At 36.7% G+C, this 11,807-nt stretch overlaps 1 pseudogene; it reads left to right on the forward strand.

Annotated features, from left to right (window-relative positions):
- The first annotated feature begins 1,615 nt into the window (after window positions 1-1,615).
- LOC114093485 (regulation of nuclear pre-mRNA domain-containing protein 1A pseudogene) lies at window positions 1,616-2,898 on the forward strand (annotated as a pseudogene).
- The last annotated feature ends 8,909 nt before the right edge of the window (window positions 2,899-11,807 follow it).

Consider the following 11,807-nt stretch of genomic DNA (forward strand, 5'->3'; position numbering starts at 1 on the left):
ATTGTAGCTCAGAGGGGGCACTCAGACAGCTCAATGATGTCTCCTAATTAAAGAGACAGTCAAGTATCAGAGGAGGTCAAAGCAGCCAGGAGTTTGCAGGGAGGACTGCAGAAGAAAAAGAACCTGTCATAGAGGACAGAGGTGCATGTAGACAGAATTCTAGGAATTTGTAAAGGATCCCCCTCAAGCCTAACTGAGTTCTACCCACTCATGCATGTGAGGAAACTACCTGAGGCAGGAAAACGAAAAAAATACAGAAAAGATACACATGAAACATTCCTAGTGATTACCTGGGATAGGAATAGTTTGCTTTCTCAATGGACAAATTAGAAAAAAAAATGTAATATACAGAGCATAAGATAGATAATATCTTCAGTAGAGCAAAATTAGACTTGGAATAAATGTTGCTGTGGTCTCAACAAGGAACTAAAATGTGACCCAAGACTAAGTGCAAGAATATTGTTTACTTATTTATTCATTTATTTGGGAGAGGTACTGGAGATTGAACCCAGGGGTGTTTAACCACTGAGGCACACCCATTTTGAGACAGGGTCTCATTAAGTTGCTAAGGGTCTCACTAAGTTGCTAAGGGCCTCTCTAAGTTGCTGAGGCTGGCTTTGACCTCCCGATCCTCCCGCCTCAGCCTCTCGAGTCACTGGAATTACAGGCAAGAATATTTAAAGGAATGCAAGAATATTCAGCACCCAACAAAGTAAAATTCATCATGTGTGTCAACCAAATAAAAAAAAGAATATATATTATATTTATATAATATGTGTACGTATAAGAGAAAAGAATCTGCAGTTCAAAAATAAGAAAAATCAATCAACAGAAATAGACTTAGAAATGACATTGGTGATAAAATTATCACTAGGTTAGGATATTTTTAACATTTATACATTATAGGTTTGAAGATTAATAAAAAGCATAAACATGTTAAGGAGAAGCATTTATATCCCAATTGAAACTTCTGGAGTTGAAGAAAACAATGTCTGTGGAGAAAACCACTGCATGGGATTATACCCTGATTAGACACTGCAGAAGAAAATATTAGTGAACATGAAGACATAAAAACTATAAAAAATGAACCACCTGGAGAAAAAGACTGAAAGAAAGAAAATAAAAGCACAAGCAGAGAGTATCAGAGAGCTGCAGAACAACTTCAAGCAGCCTAATAGGTATGTACTTGAAGTCCACCAAGTAGACTTTTGAAGAAACAAAGACCAAACTTTTTCTAAAGGTAATAAAAACTATAAACCTGCATATTCAAGTTGTTCAATAAATCCCAAGCAGAAGAAGTAAAAAAAAAATTACTTGAAAGCATATCATAATCCAATTACCTAAAATGTGTGCTAAAATAGTAAATTTTAAAAGCACCCAGAAAAAAATAAGACACATTCCAAGCAGGACAAAAATATGGGTGAAGATAACTTTTTTTGTAAAACAATATAGGCAAGGAAACAATGGAGCAACATATCTGAAGTACTGAAAGAAAAAAAAAATAGCAACTATTTTCCTAGAATTCTATAAGGAGCAAAAATAATCTCAAAATCTAATATGAAGTAAAGATCTTTTTAAGACACATAAAAGCTGAAATAAGGGGGGCGAGGCCGCGACGAGCTTGGCGAAACTCTCCTCCCCTTGGCCCCACCGCGTGGGACGGCGTGACCGCGGTTTTGGAGGGATGTCCGCCTTCTCTAAGGCGGCGCTGGAGAAGAAGCTGTCGGAGTTGAGCAACTCGCAGCAGAGCGTGCAGACCTTGTCCCTGTGGCTCATCCACCACCGCAAGCACTCTCGGCCCATTGTCACCGTGTGGGAGCGGGAGCTGCGGAAAGCAAAACCCAACAGGAAGCTTACTTTTCTCTACCTAGCCAATGATGTCATTCAGAACAGCAAAAGGAAGGGGCCGGAGTTTACAAAAGATTTTGCACCAGTTATAGTGAAGGCTTTTAAGCATGTTTCAAGTGAAACTGATGAAAGTTGTTAAGAAGCACCTTGGAAGAGTGTTATCTATTTGGGAAGAAAGATCTGTATATGAAAATGATGTATTAGAACAACTTAAGCAAGCTCTGTATGGTGATAAGAAGCCTAGGAAGAGAACTTATGAACAAATAAAGGTGGATGAAAATGAAAATTGTTCCTCTCTAGGATCTCCAAGTGAACCACCACAGACTCTAGATCTCGTTAGAGCCTTACAAGATCTAGAAAATGCAGCTTCAGGTGATGCAGCAGTTCATCAGAGGATAGCTTCTTTGCCTGTCCAAGTCCAAGAAGTATCCCTGCTAGATAAAATAACAGATAAAGAATCTGGAGAAAGGCTTTCTAAAATGGTAGAGGATGCTTGTATGTTGCTGGCAGATTACAATGGCAGATTGGCGGCAGAAATAGATGATAGGAAGCAACTCACTCGAATGTTAGCAGATTTTCTTCGTTGTCAAAAAGAAGCCCTTGCAGAGAAAGAGCATAAATTGGAAGAATACAAGCGCAAGTTAGCCAGAGTTTCCCTGGTGCGCAAAGAACTCAGGTCCCGGATCCAGAGCCTGCCAGACTTATCTCGATTGCCCAATGTCACTGGCAGCCACATGCACCTGCCCTTTGTGGGGGACATCTACAGTGAAGATTGACGACCAGTTTCTTTCCAGGGCCCAGGACTTTGCAAGACATGGAGACGGGTTAGGTGGATAGTCCTGTAGCGTTATTTTTGTATATTGTTGAGAGAGTGATACTAACAAAAGAAGCGACAAGTAATTTATAAAATTGTTTAAAATGTTGATTTGTTTACTATTTTATTAGTAAGTTAACATGACTTAGTTTAAACAAAGTGATGATCTCTGTGTATTAATAAGCTCACATAGTGATTATTTTCAAACAATCTTTTTGTAAATTTTTTTTGATCCAGGGCCTTGTGAGAAAGTCCATGTTTCTATTTCTTCATGTATTTTCAATTGTTTTTCATTATTTTCTTTTTTCAGTATCTAATCACTGTATACTATCTAATTCCTAAAGGGGAAGAACTAATCAGGAGTTGGTTGAGACTTTATTATGGTATAGTTAGGACTTGATTATAGAAGGGACTAAATGTTCCAACTTAATCTTCATCCTTCTCCCCAACCCAAATATCGGTTCTGTGCCTCTCCCTACTTTTGATTCCTTACTCTCTAGAGGTCAGTAATTTAACACTAAACATGGATGCCACTTGTAGGGTCAGATCGAAGTCTAGAGAACTTTTCAGATAGCATTGTAGGAGTTCTATTTCAACTGCCATCATAGACTAAAAAGATTGTGAAATAGGGACTCCTTTGATTATACTGTTTAGAATTTTTTGAATAGATTAATATGAAAATGCTATGAATTTTGAGACTCTACCAAGAGAACAACTTTGGTTCTGGAACTGATTTCTATTTGTCAAATCAGTCTCCTTTTAACATAATTGATCCCTTTGATAAAAAAGCTATCTATGGGATTAAAAGAAACATGAAATGATACTTTTATTATTCCCTCAGCTGTATAACTTAAAACACAGTAGTATTTTTAGCTCTAATAGTACAAGAACTCGATATTCATTAATGTTCAGTAAAGTATCCTGGGACATTTTTAATGTTCCCTTCAAGTTTTTGAATGACTGTATATTTGGAAATTAAGAGTACTACACTACAGGGTAGATCTGGTAAATTTTATATTTGTATATTTACAGATGTAAATACAAAACAAATGTACTTTTACCTTTTATTTCTAACCCTGTGTGTTAGAGCATTTGCATGCTCTCCAGCTTTCTTTTTAAATCATATTGTTAAGCTGTGGATTTGTATTCAATAATGACTTAGTATAAACATTTTTCTCATCCATTGCTTTACATTAGACATTTCTCATTGTAGGCAAATTCAAAGTAGATAGTCAATAAAATATCTTTTAAATCCCACAAGCCAATTATGTCTCACTATTCTAAATGGCTTCACTTTGTTTCTCAGTATTAGAGATTATAGTTAAAATTAGTTCACATGTGAAAGAGAAGGCAAAATTTAGTTTTGATAGACTGTAGTTCTGGAAACAGTGATTTTTACAATTTGACCTATTTCTAAAGCAGATGCATATAAAATAGTCCCATCCATAAATGTCTTACATTCCAAAGTGTTTTACACAACTTTGGTAGTTAGGACACATTTTCTCACAGAAACAGTAGTAGTTAGGTTCCCTATGCACATTACTATTGAAAGCTCACCTGGGAACCTAATCCACTTAACCATGAATGTACTTAACTTGTAATATGGTTAATAAATTACTAATCATAGATCCTGACCAGCATTTGTAATAACATCACTCTAAGCAAGGAAATGGTGTGCGGCAGCCAGAACCGCACATTGGGGTATCTGCCTGTGCTGTGTACCTCTGTCCCTAGGTATAGGAAATAGAAGAAAAGAGCAAAGGGGGAGAGGTAACAAATGCACAATTACAAAACCTGGTTATACCTGCTGTGAAAGTATACCAAGTAATTTAGATTTTTTGTTGTTATTAATGTGAAAGCAAGAACTTGTATGTTAACTTATTTTCAATATCTTGACCTTATTTATGATCTGCTAAAGTGGTGATTTATCCATTCAGAATATATATTTTTTCCATTTAAAACTAATTTATAAACTGTGTACTCCTGGAAAGATTTGAAATCTTTTAGAAGTTTGTTGGAATATTTTCACCATTTAAGACAGACTTCTAACTTAGATACTGATTTTGATGCCAGTATCTGCTCTAAATATTTATGATAAAAATGCATTATTTTTTTAAAGAGCTTGATGAGATTTGTGATAAGTGATAGTACTCAAGAACCTGAATCCCACCCCTTGACCAGTCCTCCACAAACCTCAGTTAGTTGTTGGTTAGTCCACTAACTGAACACATACAATAGTCTGCTTTAGTCATGTTTTCCGCCTTATGATAGTTAACATGGTAAGCCTTAGCAGTGAATAGTCTTCCTTCCTAAAAAGAAGGCTAAATTTTTTCAAGAAATGGGGTTAGGTGGGATACTGTAATACCAAATTCTAAATCATGAGCATTTTCTTCACTGTGTACCTGAGGCAAATCATGCATCTGAGTGCAGTTTGGCCTGGCCCCTCAAGAGAAAAGCATGTCACCATACTTGCAGTAGGGGTACTGTGGTTTGAATGGATACCATCACTCTTTTCTCCACAAACAGTGCAGAGAGTTGCTGGAGTGGCAGTCTGAACAGATTCCCTGGCACTCCCTCTGCTCCTTCCATCACAGTAAGTAAAAGTCCATAGGGGAGAACCTGGAGTCTGAGAAAGTCAGTTGTGCTCAACAGCCACCCTCCCTTAAGGAAAACCATTCCAAATGCAACTTTTTTGGTACCTCTTTCACATGCACTCCAAATCAGGGTTTTTCTATAAGAAATCCTTCAGAATCAGCAAAAGCTGGGGTGACCCAGTCATCTTGATTTGCAAAATTAAAAGAACAAACTTAGGTTGAAAGTTGTCACTGTAGATGAGCAACTCATCTTTTGCAGTATAGTTACTGAACTGGTTCTGAGAACTCTTTTTTTTTTTTTTAAATATTTTTTTAAAGAGAGAGTGAGAGACAGACAGAGAGAGAGAGAGAATTTTTTTTAATATTTATTTTTTAGTTTTCAGCGGACACAACATCTTTGTATGTGGTGCTGAGGATCGAACCCGGGCCGCACGCATGCCAGGAGAGCGCGCTACCGCTTGAGCCACATCCCCAACCCCTCTGAGAATTCTTTAGAGAGAAAAAAAAAAAAAAAAAAAAACCTCAAAAGTACAAATTAACTTATTTTAGGGAAAGATAGAAGGTCCTTTCTGAATTTTCCATTCTAAAAATTTACATAATATGAAATAACATAAAGTTACTAAACTGCTTTGTATTCTATTAAGAAATAGCTCCTAAAGATGTAGTCTTGTTTCATAGCTGTTGCACTATATCAAAGCTTTTTAAAGTGTAAACCCAGTTCTTCTCTGTATAGAAAGGGAACATTGTGTTACTTGATGAGTTTATTTATACAGAGCATTTGTTGCCAACTATAATTCCAGCCATCCACATGAGTCTGTTCTGAGGTGGCAGTAGCACATGGGAAGATGAACTCTCCCTGTTTGTTTACCCCTTTTCTTTGGCTGTATCTGATTACAGTATAAGATGTTCTTAATAAAGATTTATGTTCTTTTCAAAAAAAAAAAAAAAAAGCTGAAACAATTTAAACAAATAAATTCACATGTAAATTGTTAATTGATTTTTATATGAAGTGCAAAATCAACTCGAGGAAAACAACAATTGGTGCTGAAACAGTTGAATAACATTATGAATAAATTTAACCTTGACTCTGGGCTTATACCATATACAAAAGTTAACTTGCAAGATATCTTACGTTTCTTTTTATGAAAAGTTTAAGATCTAAATGTATAAAACTTTACAAGAAAACTTAGGAAAAATTCTTAGTAAATTTGGGTTTGTCAAAGATTTCTAAAATATATCTTACCATAAAGTACAAACTCAAAAAGAAAAAAAAATCAACTAATAGAAATTCATCAAAATTTAAAGCTTTGCTCTTTAAAAGACCCTACTATGAAAATTAAAAGATGAGCAAATAAATAGAAGAGAATATTTGCAAAGCATATTTCTGACAGATGACTTGTATCTTGAATATGTAAAAAGGTGTCTTACAATTCAATAATAAAAAGATAAGCAGCCAAAAAAAAAAAAGATAAACAACCAATTAAAATGGGCAACATCTTTGAATGGCCACTTCACCAAAAAAAAAAAAAAAAAAGATAACGTGGGTGGTTAACAAGCACATGAAAAGTTTATTAGTATCAGAAGTCATAAAGAAAATTAAAACTATAATGAGATATCTCTCTATGGTAGAATCATTAAAATTAAAAAGACTCATTGCCAAGTACTGAAGTGTTGGTATGGAGAAACTGGAACTCTTACACACTGCTATAACATAATGCCATAAGTTGAGATGCATATAAATAACAGAAATTTGTATTTCACAATTCTGGAAGCTGGGAAGTCCAAGGATCAAAGCACTGGCTGGTTTGGTATGTGGTGGGGGCCTGTTTTCTGGTTCTAAAAGCTATCTTCACACAGTTCCCTCACATAGCCAGAAGGGATGATGGAACTCTCTGGGGCTTGTCATTCAATTCCTGAGGATGGAGCATCCGTAAGCCTCCTCATTCTAAAACCATCACCTTAAGAGTCACGATTTTAACATGTACATTTTGGTAGGAAACAAACAATCATATCCTATCAACTATTTTTGAAAACAGCTTTCCAGTTTCTTAAAACCATATGCCCTAATCATTTCGCTCTTTGGTATTTTCCCAACAGAGATAAAGTGTGTGTGTGTCCATACAAAGATCTGTATGTGAATGTTCATAGTAGTTTTTCACTTATAATAGCCCCAAACTGGCAACAATCCACATATATCATGGATAAACAAATTGTTAATCTGTGGATAAACAAGTTGTGGTGTATCTATACTGTGGAATTATATTCAGCAAAAGAAAGGAGAAAATACATTTGTCAACATGAAGCCAGATATCTGCTTCACTGATTAAAAAAATAGATACACCCTGCCTGATTTAATTTACAGAAAAATTTTGGAAAAGAAATGAATCTATAGTGACAGAAGACAAATCAGTATGAGTGAGTCAGAAAGAAGGATATATTACAGAGCGATAAGAAGAAACTTCTGGGTAGGGTGGAGTCGTATTTTCAGCACGTGCACTTTAGTGCGTACCAATTATACCAACTTTGAACACATTATAGAATCTAGAGAGTAGTCTATCTTTGTAAATGGCACTGTTGTCCCAATTGATGAAAAGATCTACAGCTAGTCTCTGGTTTTAGATTTTATTGACTGCCTGACTCCAACCACATCATTAGACATATCCTGCTGATGGAACATCATTGTATTTCCTGAGGCGAAGCCTTTATGCTAGCGCCTAGAAAGATTCCTGGAGCCTACAGAACAAATTGTATGATTCTTTTGTTGCTGTTTAGAAGTGTGCGTGACAGAATTTGGTATGAAGTATGCTTTCTTGAAACCTGGGAAAGAGGTGGTAAAGAGGGAACCGACGTCATCCCTTACTCACTTATAACAATGTACGACCATTGATTTTTATCCCAAAGAACTTAAAATGTATACATGAAAAGCCAGCTGGAGTTTGCAAGAATGGAAATGGAAGAGCATAAGGGCTGACATTCAAAAGCAATTTTCAATGCCTTTATAACTGTTAGGGATTTCATAACTGTGTGGGAAAACTGTCCTTGCTCTCTGATCATGAGTAAGGAAAGAAAAGACCAGAAATGTCATTCTTGATGAATATGAGGCAACTGTGAGAAATGAGGCCTGGATGTTCTCATCCCATTCATGACTGAGTCACAAGCAAGCCTAGAAGTTAAAAAGGAGTTAGGGTTACTTTTTTCATCCTCAAAAGACAACAGAGGATCTGGGGCAATGGTTTTTAACCTCAACTTCCCATTAGAACGACCTGCAGAACTTTGCAAAAATAACATCTGGATCTTAGTTGAGACATACTAAATTGGAATTCCTAGGAAAAGGAACCCAGGGATTGGAATGTTTTAAGGAGACAATGAATGTTTCAATAGTGTATTCTGTGTTAGAATAACCAACTGGAAATTTGTTTTGTCTCTCACAGACATTCATAACCTTAGATGGAAAAAAAGTAGCCAGTCCTTGTTCTGTACCGCCCCCACCCCCCCCCCCCCCACCGATTCCTCCTATCCTTGTTGTCTTTTTGTTGAACTTTCTTTAAAAGGAATAATAACTAGCAACTTCTTCTCTTCACCCCTTCTTCCTCCTTTCCCTCCCCTGACCCAACCCTGTTCCTCAATGTGTTTTAGAGTGGGATCTGGGGAAAACAAATTTGCTTTAGAACAGTGATCCTCAAACTTCAATATATCAAAATTGCCTGGTGGTCTTGCTAAACCCTAGATTGCTGGGTCTCAGCCCAAGTTTCAGACTTAGCAGTTATCAGGTATGGTCAGACAATGTGCTTGTCTAACAGTCTCCTTGGTGGTGTTGATGCTGTCTGTTGGGAGGATATTGGGAGAACCACTATTTTAGAGGGCTTGCCATGATTAGGTTGAGTTAACAGTGGAAGAGAGTTGAAAGAAAGAAAGAAAGAAAGAAAGAAAGAAAGAAAGAAAGAAAGAAAGAAAGAAAGAAAGAAAGAAAGAAAGAAAGAAAGAAAGAAAGAAAGAAAGAAAGAAAGAGAAGTGTTTAACACCAGAAGGTCCTGAACCTCTAAGATGGTGACAGAAGATGGGTTGGAGGTTTCAGCAGGGTCCAAGGTTCAAAACATCCCTGAGTGAGGATGATTGCACAGTACAAGGAAGAGAAGTATCCTATCTTCTCTTGACCACACGAGTTCTAGGGCATGACCAAATAGGCAATCACCGAAATTGACTTGTCTTGATGTCTCTTCAGTTTAGTCAGGGGAGTCGTAAACCAGGCTTAATTTGAGTTAGGAAAAATCAGTTAAATTAATTTTTGTTTTGCCCTCAGAATACTGTGAAATAATGCAGACATGTTCTCATATCTTCTGCTGAAACAACTCCCCACTTTCTCTTTAACTGGGAAGCCCCTGGAGCCAAGGTAAGGTCCAGGGAATGAGTGCCTTCTGTACATCAGAAATGACAGTCATCTTGTTGGGAGTGTACAACTTGGAAAGAACTGCAAAAGACTTGGAAAGAGAGTTTCCAGATGACTGCAGGGTATTCTAACTGGAAATGGCTTTCTTATTGTTAAACGGATGTTAGTGGTTAGGAAAGAATTAGAACTAATGACTCATTCATGGGTTAAAGCTGCATATGATTTTCCAGGCACTGTGTCAAGAGCTTGGGATACAAAGATGGATTATGCATCACTACAATTCTCAAGCCTTATTCAGTTGCAAGGATGGGGAGTTGTTTATTATTGTGTTTAAGACAGTAAAAAGCTCTATAGTAAATGTTCATACAAAATCCTATGGAAATACAGAGTGATTAATTGATAACACTGGGAATTAAATATCCTTCAAAGATAAAATAATACCCATGTTGAATCTTCAAGAAAACTAATAGTTTAGACAACAGGGATGAGAGGGAAATGTTCATCTGAGCAAAGAGAACGTGATGGACTAAGAGAGAGAGATTGCTTCAGTCATGGGGACTAACTAGTGGGCTAGTGTTGGGGTTGTTATGGTTGGTGGGAAGGGGGTGACAAGAGAGTTCAATAGAAGGTTGGGCCATATTGATAAAATTCCATATTTGTCTTCAGCTGGTATGAGCAAGTATAACAAGGTTTTGAAAAATATTTATATGCCTCCATACATACTGGCTAACCTCTTCCTTAAGCCCCTTGAGTAACCCTGTCCCCTGCTGTTCTGGTCCTCTCTTAAGGCTCCCTCCACCCATATACCTATGATCTAGCAACCAGAAGATTAATGCCTAACATAGCAGGGGCTCTCCATCAACTCTCTGCTCCCGTCTTTAATATTTCCCTACTTCTTTTTTGAATGTAATTTATTGACCTTCCTCCAGTAACTTGTAAGAAGTTTATATCATTAAGGTTTAAACTTTCTTTTTTAAAAAATATGCAAATACAGCTCCAAATTTCCCTCCAAGCACTGCTTTGATTGCACCCCACAAATTTTGACTTGTCATATTTTTATTATGATTTAGTTCAAATTTTATTTTCTAATTTCATTTGTTAATTCTTCTTCAACTCATGGATTGCTCAACACACGTTGCTTAACTTTAAACCCTTTGGGAACTTTGAGTTATCATTCTTTTATTGATTTCTAGTTTAATTGAACTGTGTGCAGAGTACATGTACTCTAGGGTTTCAATCCTTTGAAATTTGTTGAAACTTGATTTTGGCCCGACATGCTGTCCCTTTGGTGGATGTTCTACATATACTTGAAGGAATTGTGTGTTTTCTGGTTGCTGAGAATAGAGCGTCAGACTTAGCAATACAATGAGTTCCTTCTGGAGTTTTGACTAAAACCCTGGATTAATTACTTATGCCCTTCCACCTTCCTAGGTTGGAATTTCAAATTTTCCTGCCCCAGCACTGTGAAGCTGTTGAAATATCTGTTTACCCAATTATTCCTTCAAATTCTGCTTTTTGCTGGCTATTATGACACACTGCCCTTCTGTGTTGGTAGCCTTAAAGTTGGTTCCCAATGTTCCCTGCCACCCAGCAATCAGAATCGTATGCGTCCTCACCTCTTTTTGAGTGTAGGATGAATGTATTCACATTCTATGAAAGAATAAAATGTAAAAGAGGAGAGGATAATTTTGTAATCTATTCTTTAACTGACAGTAATTATATATACTTATGGGGTTCAACATGACATTTCAATACATGTATATAATGGATAATGATCAGATTAGGGTGATTGCCATATCCATCACCTCAGAAGTTTATTATTTCTTCATTCCAGGAATATTCAAAATCTTCTCTACTAGCTATTTTTAAATACAAAATGAGTAGTTAATCATGGTTATCCTTCTGTGCTATAGGACATTAGAAGTCATTCCTCTTATCCAACTGTACCCGCTATGTCCATCAACCACGCTCTCTCCACATAACTTTCATTCTGAACACTCTCTCTCACTCAGATTTTCCACACCTTGGTGGAAATCAGTTGCATGGTGTGAGGTAGCCCTGTAGAGAATCCCTCATGGTACTGAAAGATCAAGATCTGCAGCAACTATGTGGGTCACCTTAGGGAAATGGAAATTAAATAAATAGACTAAAGATTTTTTGTTTG

Source organism: Marmota flaviventris, chromosome 5, assembly GCF_047511675.1.
Source record: "Marmota flaviventris isolate mMarFla1 chromosome 5, mMarFla1.hap1, whole genome shotgun sequence".
NCBI lineage: Eukaryota > Metazoa > Chordata > Mammalia > Rodentia > Sciuridae > Marmota > Marmota flaviventris.